General features: G+C 42.4%; 1 protein-coding gene across 2 annotated transcripts in view; it reads left to right on the plus strand.

Annotated features, from left to right (window-relative positions):
* Positions 1-6,365: 6,365 nt before the first annotated feature.
* The window catches only part of PAQR8 (progestin and adipoQ receptor family member 8), a 39,731-nt gene continuing 26,873 nt past the window's right edge, over positions 6,366-19,223 (plus strand). For both annotated transcript variants that reach the window (XM_090282579.1, XM_090282580.1), the window contains exon 1: positions 6,366-6,479. The gene's annotated coding sequence lies outside the window, so the exon portion shown is untranslated. The remainder of the gene's footprint in view (positions 6,480-19,223) is intronic.

The following is a 19,223-nucleotide window of genomic DNA, read 5'->3' on the forward strand; positions in this document are numbered from 1 at the left end:
AATCTAGAGGTTCAAGCCTCCGTTTTCCACTGAGGGAGAATAGAGTTTGCCACCCCAAAATAGATCTTTCTGGGATATTATTTTAACCTGGTTATTGTTAAGAAACAAAAGACTCAGAAAGAATCTTTAGCCCTCCCCCTTACTTGCCTAAAGGAATAACTAGAAAAGTTTGCTGGAAGAAGGGAGATACCACCTTAGTATAAATAAACTAAGAGTGGCAGATAGGGAGGAACCTAGCAACATGTTTGTTGGACTCCCTCTGTGCCCAGTTGTGTCTGAGTGGCCAGGCAACAATCTGTTTACCAAATGTTTGCTCTTTCTTATCTACCAGTGACCTGCCCACTTCCCCTTTGAAGTCCAGACCCCTGCCTCCCTCTCCTTAGTCTAGAGGGCATATAAACCCTACTGCCTTCTTTGTCCTGAGGTCTCCTATTCTTAGGGAACTCCCGTATATACATGCACAATAAATTTGGTCACTTTCCCCTGTTAGTCCATCTCATGTTAATTTGATTATTAGATACATATAAGAACTTAGAAGGAAAATTATTTTCCCTCCCGCACACCATCCTGGGCCCCCACACATGGCTCTCCTTCTCTAGACCTACATCTGAGAAATTTCCCTCCCGTATCTTCCTTTAAAACACAATCCACATTGAATTGGAGCTGGGCAGACTGAAAAATATTTACTTCTCAAAATTTTTGACATCAATCTTGGAAGTTCAATTCTTCTGATCTTCTCTATGCTTAGGGATTGAACACCCTGCCCACCGCCTGCCCCCACCCAGGACATAATGACTAAGAATCAGGAGCAGAGTGAAAGGAATAAACACAATTGTTAGAAACTTTGAAGAGGGGGGTGGAAACAAGGACCAATTATTGAAGTTTTTTTTTTTTAATGTGTTTTATTGATTATAATATTACATTTGTGCCAATTTCCCTTCCCTCTGCTCCCCTCCACCCGGTGGCCCCCCTCCCTCCAGTTGTCCCCCCCCTTTAGATCATGTCCATTAGTTGTGCATACAGTTCTTCTCAACCTCTCTGTCTATTCCATTCCCTCCTACCATGATCCTTAATTCCTATATCATCTCCCTCCCTCTCCCCATTCCCCCTCCCTGTTGACCTCCCCTCAATATGTTCTCCGTACCTATAGTTCTTTTTCCACTCTCATTGCCTGTTTAGTTTGCCTTTGTTTCAATTCCCTAGCTTCTGTTGTTTCTTGTGATGCAGTTTTCATTTTAGATTTCATTATCTTGATCCTCCTTTTTCTAAACCAGTCCCTTTAACATCTCATATAACAGTGGTTTGGATCTAATGAACTCTTTCAGTTTTATTTTGTCCTGGAAACACTTTCTCTGTCCTTCTATTCTGAATGACAATTTCGCTGGATAGAGTATTCGTGGTTGTAGGTTTTGGATTTTCATTACTTTGAATATTTCTTGCCAGTCCCTTCTTGCCTGCAGGGTCTCCCTTGAGAAGTCAGCTGATAGTCTAATTGGGACCCCTTTGTACATAATTCTTTTCTTCTCTCTTGCTGCTTTTAAGATTCTCTCTTTATCTTTAATTTTTGACATTTTGATTATAATGTGTCTTGGAGTGGTTCTCCCTGGGTCCAGTTTTTTTGGAGCTCTCTGTGCTTCCTGGACCTGTAAGTCTATTTCCTTCCCCAAGTCTGGGAAGTTCTCCTTTATTATATTTTCACTCAATTTTTCAAGTTCTAGTTCATCTTCCTCGCTCTCTGGCAAACCAATGATTCTTATGTTGGACCTTTTATAGCTGTCCCAGAGGTTTCTGATCCTCTCATCGTTGCTTCCCATTTCCTCTCGCTGCATTGGTTGACTGCTTGTTCCTTCTCCATATTCCAGTTTGTTGAAATGAACTCTGGATTTTTTTTCCTCACTATCTGTCTCGTATGTGGTTTTGTTCCTTTCGTTATGAGTGTTTTTCGCTTCTTTCTCATCTTTTTCCAGATATTTTGTGAATTCTGTAAGCCACCTGATAACAATGGCCCAGAACTGAGCCTCTGACAGGTTTCTTATCTGTTCATCTGTCAGGTTCTCCATCTGTTGCCTGGTGAGCTGTGCCACCGGGATTTCTATAGTTGTCTGCCTCATTTTGACAGATGCGTTTTGTTTTCTTGGGCCTGCTGTAGGGGGCAGTGCCTGTGTACTCGTAATGACCCAGCAACCGGCGCCGTTCGGCAGCCTTTCTTGCTGTGCCGTGGTGCTTTGTCGTCACAAGTCAGCAACCGGCGCCTGTCCGCGACCTATTTCGCAGCCCTGTGGCGCTTTCTTTGGGGGCGGGGGTCCAAGATGGATTCACACAGTTATTCCGCTAGGAGACCGGGATCCGTCCTCCCGCCCCCCTGGGCCTCACTGTTCAAGGCGATGTGGTGGCTGCTTTCCCCAGTGTTGGGGTCGCGAGTTGCGGGGGGTTCGACTGCAGCCGGGATTGTTCTCCCCGCCGCTGTCCCAGGTGCGACTGCAAACAGTGCCGCCCCCTTTCTCTCGTCCTACCTGCCCAAAGGGCGCCGCTGGTTTATAACTTCATATGTTGGGCTTCCGTGTAGTTTTATTTTCTGGAATTTCTAGTTATCCTTTGTTTTGAAGTAGTTGTATTCCTCTCTAGTTGTAGAGGGAGACCTAGCGCGTCCGTCTAAGCCTCCATCTTGGCCGGAAGTCCAATTATTGAAGTTTTTTAGTTGCAAATTTCCGCTGAAGAATAAGGAAAGGCCTCATATTTTAATATCCACACTTTCATTTGCCGTTAAATTGCTAAAATGCAATTATATAGATACTATATTACTTATATGTAGGTCTTGGTGAAAAAAAAGTGATAACACTTGACATATCAAATGTTTTCAGAATTTAGGAATTTACATCATTTTGTTAATAATATAAAGGGTTCCTGGTTGGTCATTTTATCACTCGCCCTTAACAGTTTGCCACCCACAGCTCTTCAATCAGGGACCAGTTACCTCAGAGAACAGGAGATCGATCAGACGCGAGGTGGTGCAACCTCACACTGCCCAGGTTTGCTGAAGGCCCAGGAACAGTTTCTGCTTTTTCTCTTTCTTGTCTGCATGTGTTAATTGGTTTGCTCCCTGAATTGTTAATTAATTTATTATTATTATTATTATTATTAAGAAATAAAATAGGAAAAAAAGGAATGAATCACTGCAGATAGAATCAAATGAGCCTTTAATAAACCCTTACCATTTCACCATTAAATGAGATAACAGACATACAACACAAGAAAACCATTATTCTTATTTTTATTTTTTATCTGATTCAACCACAGCTCAGTAGAGCTTCCTGTGAGTGAAATTAGTGTCATGGTTGCTTTCCCAGTTGTCCAGCTGACAGGGTGTTCTAAACAGATAAGCTAAGTATGGATGGCTATCTTCTGATGAAATGTTAAGGAATGGAGAGATTTGGTTTAGGGTTAGAAATATAAACCTTTAAGATTCTCCAAATTCTTCCCATGCAGACTGCATGGATAGAGCATTGGAACAAAGGCTCTTATAAACAACCACTTACATGAAGCCAGTACTTTTTCATTTCCATTCATTAAGCCCTCATTATGTGGTAGGTACAACGCTGAGAGCTTAATATGTATCATTTTATTTAATCCTAGAAACAACTATGTGAAATGGATATGGTTATTATTTCCATTTTACAGATTAGGAGCCTGAAATACAGAAAGGTTAAGTAACCCACCAGAGCTCCAAGTGGCGTTTCTGGTGCTCAGACTCAGGATGATCTGACTCCCAAGTCCACAAAGTCCTCTCCTTTTCTCTGCCAAGATGGTGAAGAATGGCCTTCAGTCTTTCTGTAAGATGTAGAAAAACAAAAACAATAATAACTAAGGCTTTTAAACAACTGTTTCTTATATGAGTTATCGTGAGTAGGTCTTTTAAAATAGACCAGTATAGACCAGTATACCAAGCTGTTTCAGGAAATGGTTTAACTATCTCACACTACCATTTCTCTGTGTTACAGTCAGGCTAACAGTTCCTACCCCCTTCCTTCTTCACATAAAAAAATATGAAGTTTAGTAATATGATGGCATCACATGAACTTTGAGCTTCTTGAAAAAGGGATGCTATGTAAACATGAAGCAGAAGTGATAGAAAAACAGTGTCAGTGTGGTATGTATACAACACAAAATGAATCAAATTATTTTGTTAGAGTTTGAGACAAAAATAGCTCCTTAATCCTACATGTCTATTTTTTAATCATGTTGCTCATTGTCCTTTGTCTGTGGCTTTCAAGGGCAATCTGAAAGGAAAATGTATGAGAGAATATTGATTGGATTAGCAGGTTAGCATTCTTCTTTTAGAGGAAATATTCCAATGTCCACAATCTTGCCTGTTTCCAGCTTTTGAAAAACACAAGTCAAAACTGTGTTGCCAGATGAGAGTGTTTTGTGGAGGGAATTGGCTATGAATTCCCGTATTCTAAAGGCCATCCTGACTGTCCTTTATAAAAGATCCAACAGACTTTTCTTATAATTTAAAAATAGTAAGGTCACTTTAGGATTCTTTTTTCTAGAGTCACCAAAAGATCTAGTGTGAGATTCAAGTGGTTTAAAAAGGCATGAGGGATGTGAATGTACTTAACACTAGTGAAATGTATATTTTAAAAATGGCTAAGGGGAAAATTTTATATTCTGCATATTAACCACAATTAAAAATATTATTTAAAAATTAAGATGGTAAAATTTGTGTTATGTATATTTTACTGCACCATAACAAAGCATAAAGGATGAGACACTGCCACTCTTACCGAGGTGGCTCTGGACAGCACCCCTCCCCCATAGCTAAAAATGCCTAGTACCCATTACACTTTCACACTAGCCCCCTTGATGAAGTTTCAGGGGAAAGGAACATTTACCATTTTCTTACTGTGACATTGAAAAAGCATTAAGACTTGTTGATCTTTTAAAACAAGGGAACCCTCTCCACACACCAGGCAGAGAATTTCTCAGGGAGAAAAGAAGCTGTAAGAATAATCAACATGTGTTGTACAGACTTATTTGCTCACCCAAACACTCACTTCAGTTGGATTGAGCCTGTGGTTGGAACTTCATACTTGCTGACCTGTAATTTTGTTTCAAGAGGGCAGAGAAAGGAAGAAAAGGGACTTTTCACTTCCTTTCAGTCAGCTCTGTTGTACAGTTATGATCTCTGGCTGGAATATAAATGCTTGTTAATATTGGTGGCTCAAGATTTTGTGCATACAGATGAATTCATTGACATGTTTGGCATGGAGAGGGCAAATCTTCAAAGGCCTGCTGGGACATTTCCACCAGTGTCTTTGTGTGCTGGGCTCATGATTTTGTGGGAAGACCGTGGCCCTGAAGACCTCTGAATAACCTACTATCGTTGCTACATGATGTTTTGCTGAGGATAAGTAAAATAATGAATTTTCAAATGTTTTGAAAAGTGAAGACACTGTACAAATGCCAGGTGTTACTAGACATGTCACTGAAGCAGGGTGGAGTAATGGATAAGTGTCAGGTATCAACAGACCAGAAATAGGCCTGATTATCTCAGAAAAGTCACGGAATGAATTAAATGAACCTCCCACAGCAGCTCTGATGCTAGCCATCTTCCCAGAATCTGATCAGCTTCTCATTTTCCAGGTAATGAAAACTGCTTTTTTAACACCAAAGACAATTTGATTTGTTAACTGATGCTCCTACAGCTGAAAGCATATTTTTGTCACGGTAAAATATAGACTATTTCCCCTTCCTCCCAGCTGCCTGTATTCGTAGGCCATTGCTATATAAGGACCACCTAGAGCAGTGTGGAATGAGAATATAGTGATATAGATATGGATTCCCAGCGTCAGTGTAAGGGGTGTGTTTGTGTGGTTCCCAAGTCATGGGATAGCCCTTCATGAGTGTAACTCAGGGGTGCGAAGTGTGTGTGTTTGCAAGGGCCCTCCTGGGTGTGTTACAACACGATTTCATAGGCAGAATGACCCTGCATGTGCAGATGCCAGTGTAGAGAGAAGGCCAGAATCTGAATCAGTCTTGAGATTAACAACGAAGTTTGCCGTTTGTTCCCTCTCCTAAAAGACTTGGGAGAGGCCCCCGGGTGGGTTCTTGGAAAGAATTGGACAGCGGTTAACGTGTCTCCTTCTCGCTTAGATCCTCGGACCCTTAGCCGCCGAAAGGGGGCTGTGCGGGTCTGAGCCCTGAGTGGAAGGAAGACGCGTCAGCCAACTTCCTCCGCCGCGGAGGCCAGGGACGCAGTGGAAGGAGGGGGTGCCCGGGTCTGCGCATCCCGCCCGGGGGCCGGGAAGGGGCGGAGCTGGGCGATGCCCGCCCCCGGCCGTCCCCTTTTCTCGGCCGCACCCCAGTGCAGCGCGGGGCCGGGGTCACAGTCGCCTGCGGGAAGCCGGTAGCTGGGAACTCAGTGGGATTGCGGGCTGGGCAGACTGGGCTGCGCTCACGGACCCAATCCGCCACTGACAGTGAGTTCCATCGCGGGAGGCGCGGAGTGGGTCGGGCCAGCGATCAGGGCCGCATTACTGGGGAGCCCCGAAGCGCGAGCACGCGGGGCGGGGATGTCACGATCGCGATGTAGGGGAACCTCAGAACTGGAGCCCAGAGGGGCGCTCTGAATCACGAGGTTGAGGAACCCGACCCCGGGGGCCGAAGTGTAGGTGCACCTATGCTGGTGACTACTCCCAGAGCCCCAGCACCGAGTGCGAGGGGGCGGGTCAGGATCACCACGGTAGGGAATCTCAGAGCCCGAACCTGGAGGGCTAAGGAGTTAGGACCGCGATCTGGGGTATCGCCTGTGCGGGAACCCGGGGGGCGGAACCGGGGGTGCCTGTTCGTATTCTTGGGGCGCCCTCCGCTGGGCGGAGTGCAGAACCTGGGAGTGGACAGTGGATGAGAGGAAACCCGAGGCGGGCGGGGCGGGAGGGGGAGCCCGAGGAAGGGGAGCCCCAGAAAGGATAGGGTGGGGCGAGGCTTGCGGCTTCTCCCGGGAAAGATGGAAGGCGTTTCTTTGAGACGGTGGGCGCGGGAAACGGAGTTGCGCGCAGAGCCTGGGTGCGGCTGGTTACCGTATGGAGGGATGGAACGCTGCGGCGGGGAGCTGCGTGAGCGGTGGGGCAGGGACTCGGGGAATGTCTCCGCCAGGGGAATGCAGCCCCCTCGGTGGCATGGGGTCATGGGCACCTCAAGAAGGTAACCTCTCGAGAGAGCAAGACTGGGCAATCCAGAGGAGGCAGGTGGAGGAGAATCCGCACCCAGCAAGTTCTGGGAGTGGTGGCGACTTGGGCAAGGGCGACTAGGGCGGGGACCACCTCCCTGACCTGGCGCGGGGACCCAAAGGCAGCTGTGGTCCCTCAGCCACTGACTGACGAGGGTGAGACCCGGATGGGATCATTGTTGCACCATATATTGCTGAACTAGGTTAGAAATGACTTTGGTCAGAGACCAGATGAGAGGAATCTAGGTTTAAAAGAATAGTTAAGGAGTGAGATTTCAGTTGTACAGGTAACATCTCCCTGTGTGTGTATCTTAGGCATAACTCATGATAAAGGGGTGTGTAATTTTTAGATCCTCATGTGCTACTTGCTCCCCACTCTGTACTCGGTGAGAGGCTGTTTCTGAATAAAATCTGGAGGAAAATCAGCAATGTGCGCGCGCACACACACACGCACACACACAAACCCGCTCACAAATGCACAGGATTCCGCAGCCAGTAAACACCAAGAGTATTGTAGTTTTTGGATTGTTCGTGCTGATGAGGGCTTCCTTACTGAAGTTAATAGGAAGCTGTCTGCTAGGAAGGTGGACTGCCTTCGCCTTCATAAAATGTCCAGGTCACCTGGTAGGAAGTAGGGCTGCTTAGGACCTGGAAGATGGCTATCCAAGTGTGTGTCTAAAATAAATACATGACCAGTGCAGTGTCTGTTTGTTTGTTTGTTTTCTGTTGTTTGTCTTCCGTGCCAGCTCCCTTTAATGTATGATAATTAGTCTATTAGGTGTAACAGCTAATTCAGGAAGACACAGGGTCTGGGATACTATTATATGGATTTCTCTATTGGAAGGTTACCAGACTTTGGGGGCCAAAGGGAGGAAGGTGCCCCTCACTCCTTCTGTCTATAGATCCATCTTCTGACAGCACTGAGATTTGAGCTTCCTGGGAGGATCAAGGACTATTTTGGCAACTAGCATTTGTTGGGCCCGCTTTGTTTGTTTGTTTTTTTCTTCTTCATGAAAAGGAAATCTCTTCGATAATTATGCAGGTTAATGGGGGAGTGATTTATGCTTTTTACAAGTATCATTTCAGGACAAGCTTTTTTTCATTAAGGGGGTGGTCAGAACCTTGCGCAAAATCTGCATGGTCATTATTGCAGCAGAATATTCACTTGGACGTAAAGCTAGCCAATTCTCCCAATTCTTTATCCAAATGTTAAAAGAAATATTCCAGTATCTATACATTCAAGGGAGTATTTCTCCCCTTCAAAAGCCTCATCTTGGCAAGCTATGTACTAATTCTGGTGATGCTGTCATTGCTGAGAATAATTTTGAAGCTCGTGCTTTGGCACTGCCTTCAGAGTTTGCAACACATTTAACTGAATTGCCTCCTGATGGCAAACCTTCCTCTGTTGGGAAAGAGCCAAATACCATGTGGGGCCAACTGTGGCCTCTGAGGTGGGGAGTGGAGGTTGTAATAGGAAGTATGCCCACTAAAGTAATGAGAGTCCTCTTGAAGGACTGGCAGTTCCAAGATGGGCATCCAGTAGAGGCATGTGTGTGTGTTTAGGATTGAAAGCAATTGAAGTGCACCTTCCTTGGGTGTTTATGATCTGGTATGTGTGTTAAAATATTGGACCTATCACCTTATTGTTGTACTTTATGGCCTACTGAGCTGGAGAAAGCAAGACTTTCTTTTCCCTTGCAGGGACTCTTTACCAGGCTCTTCTCATCAGTGTACATTTTTACAGAAAACAAAACAAAACAAACAAAAGATTTGTTTTCTCACACACATACAAAAAAAACGGTACCCAGAGAGCCACTTAACACATGTGTGTAATTAATGCCTTGTACTTGAGATTTTATGTAAAGGGATCTAAACAGAAACAAGAAGGGAATGGTTTCTGCAAATCCATTTTGGTCTTGGGATTCCATGGCACACAGTGCGAAAAATTGACTTAACATCTCCCTGTTCTCCCATTGTTTTCCTAAATTCCCCCCCTTTTTTTTTCAGGTTCTATAATTGAAAGCTTTATACAGCCATGCTTTTTTCTGGATCTGGCTATGATATTAGGCAAGTTATTTATTACATCTCTTTTGGCCTCAGTTTTCTTACCTCAAAAAAAGATGCTAATGAATATGTACCTCATGGGGCTGGAATGAAGATTTAATAAGATTTATGCATGTAGAACACTGAGTTCAGTGCCTGGCACATAAGTGCTCCACAGAGTCTAGCTTGTTTTGTTATAAATATTATTTATTGATAGTTATTTTAAAATTCCTTTGAAGCCATATACAGATTTAACATCTCCCAAATAACGATACTCCCCTCAGCTGGGCTTTGCAAATGGATATGTGAATAAGAACATTTTGCTTTTACTCTCTTGGCTTCCCAGGAGTTTTTAAAGAGCAACTTTGAAAGCAACTGTGGCTAGCTACTTTATTTTTAATTCAGATGTTTTTAAAAACAAACATTCCTGTTTTGATTGTGTATTAGTATAATAGTTTAGTGAAAATCTGAAGGAAAAGAAAAAGCTTCTCCCATAATTTTTTTCCTTGATCCAATAAAATATTACGGTAACGAAATAGCTACAATTCTCTTGGCATGTGTTGAAAGGGATGATTCTGGTGAACATTTGTTTAAGTTGAACTTGAGTTTTACTCTTCGTTTTTTCAATGACAAGGAAGAAGAACCTGGCACTAAGCTCTCAGCACTTCCATAAATATTGCCATTAATTTTTTCAGAATATGAATTTTATTTAAATATATGTAAATTAGAAAGATACAAGTTGTGGGAATATAATTTTAATTTCATTTTTATCAAATGGTTAAGGGCTGCTATGAAGCAGATGCTCCATGCAATGGTCAACATTTAGTGAGAGTTCTGTTTTAGGCAAGTTTGTGCAGGAGACAGAGATGTACAAGAAACAGACTTCATCCTCCAGAAATTCACATAATGTACTCTCATAGGGCTATGCATTTGCTAAACTTTTTTCTCCCAATGGCTTGTGGGGCCAAAGATTAAATGGGGTTTTATGCATGCTCTTTTCTCACAAATTTTGGAAGAAGACTAAATATATACAATAGGTCTTTTAATAGTGTTCATAATTTTGATGTGGATTAACTTTCAGGATTAAATCCTGCCATGCACTCAAATGCTGTAAAAGGAGATATCACTGTAAGATAGGGTGATGTGGTGTTGTTCCCCTTATAAAGTACCAGGAAACAATACATCACTACGGGTTAGACTATGTGCTTCTCAATGTAAAGGAGGAGTGATGTTGCCCCCCCCCCCATCCAGGTGACATTTGGCAATATCTGGAGACATTTTGGTTTGTCACAACTCGAGGGGAGAAAGATGTTACTGGCATTTAATAGGTAGAGGCCAGAGATGCTGCTAAGCATCTTCTAGTGCACAGGACAACCCATCAGAGCAAAGAATTATCTAGTCCCAAATGTCAGTAGTGCTGAGAAACCCTGAACTAGAGCAGAGGATCTGGAGTGGGGGATCAGCCTGCGTTAGCATCCTAGCACCCTCAGTTATTACATGCACAGCCCAGGGTGAGTGCCTTAAACCGGAGAATCTATAAAGTACATGTCTGAGGAGACACTGTAGAATTGGATACTTAACACAGAAGGCACCCCAGTAAATGGTAATTCTTAGTAAATCCAGGAATATATATATATATATATGCCTCAAACAGACACAGTTTTTGTTTTTTAACCAATTGTGTACAGAACTAATACACGTTTCTTGATCCCATCTGTGTGTCCAAGAAAAGGACAAGGACATAGGCCAGCAGCCTCTAGCATTCTGGTACGTTCTGCATTCTGGCCCAGGTTCTGCCCTAATTCTTAGACAGCTAAGTGTAGGCAGCAGATCACTCCAACCAGGTGACCAGGACAGTCCCCCAGCTCTCTCTGCCGTAGAGCATAGATGGAGGACCTTTCTGTTTCATCTGGGCTGTACTTGGAAGGAGACAGCCAGGCCATGAAGTTCCCTTACTGAACTTACCTGCAAGCCCTACTGAAACCCCTCTCTATGCATGGTCAGATTAGGCAAGGAGGTCTGGCAGTTTCTCTTCACTTTAACTTAGCCCCTCCTACTCAAGCAAAAAGTTCTTATAGGGGTCCCTTCACTTTTAGCACCATGCTCCAAATCCATTCCAGATTTTGCTCTGCATGGAGTTATCCCGTCATCTGGGAGGAGAGAGGAGGCCTCCCATAAAGCGCAGGCTCCACATTGATCTTCATTCCTTTCTCTCTTTTCCTGGAGCACACTGAAGCCATATGAGTAGTTTCAACAGGGTGGGGGTGGGGAGACATCCCGGTGCAGAAAGTGTTTAACAGACAAAGATATAAGTAATTTATCCAGTGGTGTTTTAGCTGTGAGCTAGACAGAAACCATTAGTTCCGTGCTGCTCAGTTCTGGCTATCTAAGAATGCTGGTGCTCAGGCCCCACTCCAAACCACTGATTCAGAATCACAGTGGCTGGAGCACCAGATTTTTAAGATGCTCCTCAGATGATTCTGATGTCCAGTAAGAGTCAAGGTTCATGACTATGCCTTGTGAAGTGAATGATCTGCATTAAAAATATAACAACAAAAAGAAAAAGAAAGAAAGAGAACCAAATTAAAAATATTAAAGTAACAGTATTATTTCATTAAGCTTTTGTTTTTGAGTGATGAATGTATGCCTGTTTGCAATGTAAAAAATGTTTCTCCTAATGGGTTACAGTAAAAAAGGTTTGAAAAACATTGTTTTAAAGCCTTAGTGGTATTTAATTAATGTTGACAAATTTACCTCTTGCAATATTTTTGTGCAAGCATCTGCAATATGACTTTTGCACCTATCCTATAAGGCACAGAGAGCAGATATCATCATACTGATTTTTTTTTTTTTTTTTTTGACAAAGAAAGGAAACTTGAAGCTGGAGAGGGCGAGAAACTTGTGAAAGTCACAATGAGAAAATGATGAAAACAGGGACTCAAACCCCTGGCCTCTGAGTACGGCCATAGGGCTCTGTTGTCCACATCTTTCTATCTCTTCTGCTTTTGCAGACCCTGTGTGAAGAAACTGCGTGAGTCTGGCTTCAGCATTGTAAAAATAATTACTTATAGACCACTTACTACTGAGGGAAATATATTTATATTACCTCATTTAATTCTCAGAACAACTCAAGGAGATTCGTGTTATTAGTCCCCTTTCACAGATGCGGAAACGGAGGTGCAGAGAGGTTGTGACTTGCCCAAGGAGCAGAGATCTGACAGCAAGGTCACATTCTTTATTTGTGCTTTCTGTTGCCCCAGTAGCTACTTTGTTGGCATTTCTCTAAATTCTAGACTCCTATCTCTAGCGACAGTTTAAATATTACTGAAATGGCCCTGTCTCTTAGCTCAGGCTGCCATAACAAAATACCACACTGGGTGCCTTGAACAACAGACAACTATTTTTCACAGTTCTGGAGGTCGAGAAGTGGAAGATCAAGGTGCCAGTAGGTTTAGGTCCTGCGAGGGCCCTCTTTCTGGTTTGCAGATGGGCACCTTCTTGCTGTGTCCTCATGTAGCAGAGAGAGAGAGAGAGAGAGAGAGAGAGAGAGAGAGAGAGAGAGAGAGAGAGAGAAAGTGCTGAATGAATGCCCTAAAGAGCAAGAGTTAGCTCTCTGTCCCTTTTTCTGTGCTAAACTCATCCTGGGACCCCACCCTAATGACCTCATTGAAACCTAATTACTTCCCAAAAGGCCCAGATTCAACTAAGGGACCATCTCACTGGGGATTAGGTCTTCAACATAAACACTGGGAAGTGGGGGAGGTACAAACATTCGGTTCCTAACTCCCTTGTACCTGAAGCTTCCACTCACCTTTCCTTACGTGGGGGGAGGGGAGGGGCTGGAAACCCCCACCCCTACCACCCAGCAATAAAGGGAGGAAAGCCCACTCTGCTTCCCTGCCTTACTTTATGGTAACTTGCTCAAGCTGTTTGTGATACTTAATGGTCCTGGCTGAAGAGGAACCTGAGCACTAACCCTTGTGCAGTGAGATCTTGATGGGCTTCTCAGTGGTTTGGGAAGCAAAGCATAACTTTTTCATTCATTTGTTAATTCGTTCATTCATCCATTCATTCATCCATCTATCCATTCATCAAATATTAAGGGCCAGGGTCTATGCTATATACTAGGGATAGAATGTTGGGCAAAAATGCAATCTCTGCCCTTATGGAGGTTATAGTTTGGCACAAAGTTTTAGAGGTGATCCTCCACCTGAAAGATAGGCAGGGGAGTATTGATCATGGCTTTTAAATTTTTGTGCATAGGGCCAAAGCAAAGCTCAGGCCACATGTCAGTAGGAGGACACTGGTTGGTTACCTAGTCATAAGGTTAGAGTGTAAGAATTAGACTTCACATCATCACACATCAAAGGTGGGGAACTGCTCTCTGCTGTAATAAGTCAACTGGGTTGGATGGTCAAGCTGAGTTAAGCCTGGGACTTCAGGAAGACTTTTCTTTGCTTGTCTGGGAGGGTACAAACTTCCAAGTTGTCTAGATAGCTAAACTGACCCTATTTTCTTATATAAGGGGAATTCAATACTGTATCAGAATGCTATTTGTCAAATGAGTGAATTAATAATAGTTATGATGAATGTGAATATATAATAGAAGTAATGGGAAACTTCTAAGATTCTGAGATTTGTACATCCAGAGAAGAGCCAAGGCCAGCTCTCCCCCTTTTCCTGGCTGTAACTGGCTCCCGTCTGTAACTAGGACTAGGACTCCCAGTTCCTAAGACTGTAAGAATTTGAAAGAGGTCAGAGTAGGGTTATTGATTTAAGAGATTTTTATTGGTCTTGATACACAGCTAGCATTAAGGACAGTGACATTTATCCTCCTAGGATGATGTAGTCCAAGATTAAGAAGAGCAAAGAAAAAAAAAATAGAGAATTAGTTGCTTTCCCCAGTAGAGTGTAACTATGTATTTGCCCTATTCTTAGCACCTGCCCTTTGGAGTCTAAGAGGATACCCAGGGTTCAACATACGTGTAGTCAAGAAACTGGATGATGGCTACAGTTAGCCAAACCAGTTGAAAATGGAATTAAAATACACTTACTCTATCGAATACTGCCTGTAGATTATACTTATGTGAGAAATGGAACTTTTTGCTGGTGAAACTAGCTTCTCATTTTCACTTTAGGCTCATTCTATAGAGAATTGGTTAAGTTGTATAAAATATGGAAGAAAAGGGAAGATGATATAAATCAGTTCTTGAATTAGAAAATTTATGTTCTCCATGGTATATTTAACTCTGTTCACAGAATTCATTCCAAGAGTCCCATCTTAGCTTTTCCACTCCTGCACTTAAACAAGATAAAGGCGTTGTTGTTATTTTTCTCTTGTGTTTCCAGGAATCCTGAGCACTTTAGAAGGTGGAATTAGTCAGTTTTATGCCTGGCTCAGCTGAGGTTGGAATTGGCTGCAGTACTCAAATGTCACCCAGGTTCGGGTAAAGCTCAAAAAGAAAAAAAAAGTCATTTTTATGACATTGAAACTGGACAGCATTTCAGGAAATTGGAAATTGATGCATCAAATCTCAGTTTGGTGCAGAGGTTCAGGTTAGTTCCTAAAGTGTTATAGATATTTCCTGGATTGCATCGCCTTTTCTCTCTGTCTCTCTTTAAAACATCCTGAATGATGACTTGTTGCTTGTGGCTTACATCCCCAGAAGTAATGCCACTTTTTTAGTTGCTGCTGTCAATTCACGGGATCCCTGATAATTTTCTGTCTCATCTGGGATGTTAAACATTTTAGATTGTTGCAGCTGGAGAGTCAGTCTGACAGAGGAGAACTTGGGAGGAAAAGTTAGAAAAAAGAAATAGGTGTTCTTGAGAGTGTAAATGGAATCATGCCAGAGCAGCAGGGATGGGGTTCAAATAGGAAGTTTGTCAGTTCATCATAGAGATGTTTTTGACTGTCTAATAAGTGTCCAACACTGTGCTAGACACTTTGAGGGGTGTAAGAGCAGCGTAAAGCATAGTTTCTGTGCCGAAGGAGCCAATAATACATTTGGCGCATCAAATTTTTCTCACATAAAAAAAGAAATAGGAAAACTTTAGACTATTTATAGTTGAGTGCTGGATCTTGGAGCACAGGTGGTAGGTGTATGAAAGGAGCAAAGTCAGCATGAACTCCTACAGTCAGAGTGTAAGTCAGAAGGATCAACCTGCATGAGATGTTGAAAGAGGGGTAACATCTAGATGAAGAGGTGGGCATTTCTCATGGAGAAACAACTTAAGAAACAGCACAGAGCCAAAAGTCAGAATGACATATGTGTATGCAAGGCCCCAAGGAAACGGCTTCATCATGCTTCATTTTTCTCCATATTGTAATGCATGATTTCACATGTTACATGTTTGTTTGTTTAGACTTTGTCTTCTGCACTGGGTCATAGTGATCAGCTACATAAGGAATACATATGGCAGGATTTCAGATCTATGTTTCGTTTTGCAGTTGACTGGAGAAAAGAAAATGAAATCATTCATTAAAATACTTTTTCAAGGGCCTACTATGTGCTTGTCACAGTTCTAGGTGTTGGAGATATGGAAATAATCAAGATCCCTGTTTTTATGAGATATATATTTTTTGGAAGGAGACAGACAATAAACAAATCAGGAAATGTATAACTTTAGTAGTAAAAAATACTATGAAGAACGGTAAATCAGGATAAGCACAGAGAAAGTGCCAGTTTTAGATAAGGTTAAGGATAAGTAAGAATAAAATAAAGATTTTAGATTAGCCCTAAACTTCCTGAGAGAAGCCTGGATTACCACTGAGTCTTTGGTAATGGATTTCTGGCTTTATTATTTACACTCGCCTCATCCATTGATCCTCTGGACAATGTACAAGGTCTGTCCAGAAAAAGTCTGGCCATTGTTAATATAACAAAAACAGTTTGCACGACATCGATGTAACCTGGCAGGCCAAGGAGAATGGACTGGAGTACACATGGGTGAACAATGACAACTTCACTGTACTAGTCAGTAGGAGCAACAAATGCCACTGAGTGAGCATGTGTACTGTGTGGCCGTCACATTCAAAACGACTCAGTGAGTAGAGCAATGAATCTGCATCAAGTTTTGCGTTAAACTTGAATATTCCTCTGCAGAAACTGTTCAGATGATTCGGAAGGCTGCAGCTATGGGCAACGAGTGATTTGCAACTTCATCATGACAAAACACTTGCTCATGCATCACGACCTGTGCAGAGATTTTTTGCAAAACATCAAATCACCCAGGTGACTCAGTCTCCCTACAGCTCAGATTTGGAACCCTGTGATTTTTGCCTTTTCCCAAAATGAAAATCACCTTTGAAAGGGAAGAGATTTCAGACCATTGAGGAAATTCAGGAAAATACAACGGGGCAGCTGATGGCGATTCAAACAAAGGATTTTGCAGAGTGTTTTGAACAGTGAAATAAATGCTGGGAGAACTTTGTGAGGTCTCAAGGTGCCCACTTTGAAGGGGACTGAGGCATCATTGTCCTGTGTACAATGTTTCTTGTATCTTGTACCTTGTATCTTCCTCCAGAAATGTCTCCCTTCTTCATAGTATATGGCTGGATACTTTCTGGACAGACCTGGTATATACAGTGGACATTCACCAGGTGGCATTGCCAGAACTGAATTTGGCCATATTTTTCTCATGAATTTTTACTTTTTATAATTTTTTAATTTAAATGTCACAAGACATTTATGGAAGGAGAAGAGGGAACCACATAGGAGAGTATGAACTAATGACAGTAACATAGTTATCTATACATCAGCTCTGTGAAGAAGATTGAATACATCTACATTAAAGTATTTTCACATGAAAATAAAAAAGGAAATGTTAATTATAACATTTATACCATTTATAATTATGTGTCTCTGAAACGTCTCACAACCTGGAGAACCATTGTGTCTAAATATATCAACCAATTCCAAAAGAGGTAATAATGATACATCCATGTTTGCCTGAAAGCATACAAAGATATGAAATTGGTACAATGTATAGAGCAATTACTATGTGCCAGGCATTGTGCAATGCACTCTATTTAATTTACATTCTCTCTAATCCCTGAAACAACCTTAGGCGGGGACATTCCGGTTTACCCTGGAGAAAACTAAGATGGAGTGGCTAGCCCAAGGCCATTACTGTTAGTAAGTGTCAGAGCTGAGACTGCAGGTTCCATGTCTGTGTAAGGGCATGGGGCAGACGAGTTTGGATTTAATTAAGGGCTCTCTTAGAGTGCATATCTAGCCTGGAGTTGGTCCAGGGTGGGATTTCCTGTCCCTCCATCTCATCATTTTATCTAAGCAATTCCATAAGCTGGGAGTTTCTGGGACTGACTCTGGATTTACATATGTGGCTCCCTGTACGTGTTGGAGGCATAGACTCTGGTGGCAGAGGGCAGGGACCAAGGGGGAGGGGGTGGGGGGGAAAGTGCATTGAGGTATTTTTCATTATTTCATATGCCTACAAAACTGTATATATGGGGGTCAAATAGTTGCACGGCCATTAAAACTTGGAAGTGCGTTGCTTTCAGCTGGGGCGATAAAAGCTCAGTTTGCAGCCACCCACCACCTCATTAAACTCTGATATGTGTATCTGATTAAAGATATGAGAAAATGAATATGTAATGAATGTGGTTGATTTAGAAAACTTTCGAAGCATAGAGAATGAATAATAATAACTTAAAGCAGGTTTGGTGGTGAAATGATCGGACAATAATGGATGGCCCAGAGTGACAGTGAAGTCCTTCGTCAGCCCCCTGCTCCCCCTACACACACACACATTGCTGGCCTCTAGAGAGACAGGCTGCTGTTGAGGTGCTTTTTTGAACAATGCCTTCAAGCACATCTCTGAGTTGTAACAGATTACATGTATTGAACACATGCTAGCAGGTTTACCTGGATTATCTTCTCTCTTTCTTAAATTTTCTGTTATAGAACATTTCAAACAGACAGAGGTGGACAGAATGGTATTATAAACCCCCACATTCCCATCCCCCAACTTCGACAGTTATCAGTTTAAGGCCAACTTCTTTATATATTCTTTAGTTCCAGATGATTTTGAAGTAAACTGTAGACATTATATTATTATTTGTGAGCATTTCAGAATGTATTTATTTATTTTTTAATAATTTATTTGTTCATTTATTTATTTTATTTATAGAGAGAGGGGGAAGGAGAAAGAGAAGGGAGAAACATCACTGTGTGGTTGCTTCTCACTCACGCCCCCCAACCTGACGTGCAGCCTAGTCATGTGCCCTGACTGGGAATCGAACCACCAACACTGTGCTCGCAGGCAGAATGTATTTCTAAAAGAAAAGAACGGTTTTAAACTTCGCAACAATTCTATCAGTCAGGTACCATTATATCCTTATTTTATAGATGAAGATAATGAGACACAAGGAGGTTAAAACACTTAGCCAAGGTCACCCTACTTATAAGTGGCAGAGTCAGGATTCAAGCCTAAGTTGCCTGTTCCTAGAGCTCATCCTATTAACCACCATGCCAAATGGTTGCAACCAACCCCTTGGCTGCAGCTGATCCTACAGGATGGAATTGGATTCTGGAGTTAGGAGTGCATGCTACCAGAAACACAACTACTGGTTTCTGTGAATTCCCCGCCTGACGACTGCAGCAAACTGAGTCTGTTTAGGTACCCAGGGACAGAATGGCTGGGAAAGGCTTGGAATTGTCATCTCCAAGAATAAAAGGAACAGCCTGAAATAGTAGCAGCAAAACTGATAAAGTACCATGATTGTGAGACTATTCAAAATGTTGGAGAAACCCGCAATGGAAAGGACTTGACAGAAAAAAATGACAGTCATTGGGTCATGGCTGCCAAGGGAATTCGAAGGCTTCTTTTAAATGAATTTTCCTTTGGTTTTCTCTCTTGGCAGAAGGAATCAAAGTCTTCCCACTGAGTCTTTTCAGTGTGTTTCTAGCACAGCTAATTGTGTTTATTT

Source organism: Furipterus horrens, unplaced genomic scaffold (genome assembly GCF_987537825.1).
Source record: "Furipterus horrens unplaced genomic scaffold, mFurHor1.1.pri manual_scaffold_6, whole genome shotgun sequence".
NCBI lineage: Eukaryota > Metazoa > Chordata > Mammalia > Chiroptera > Furipteridae > Furipterus > Furipterus horrens.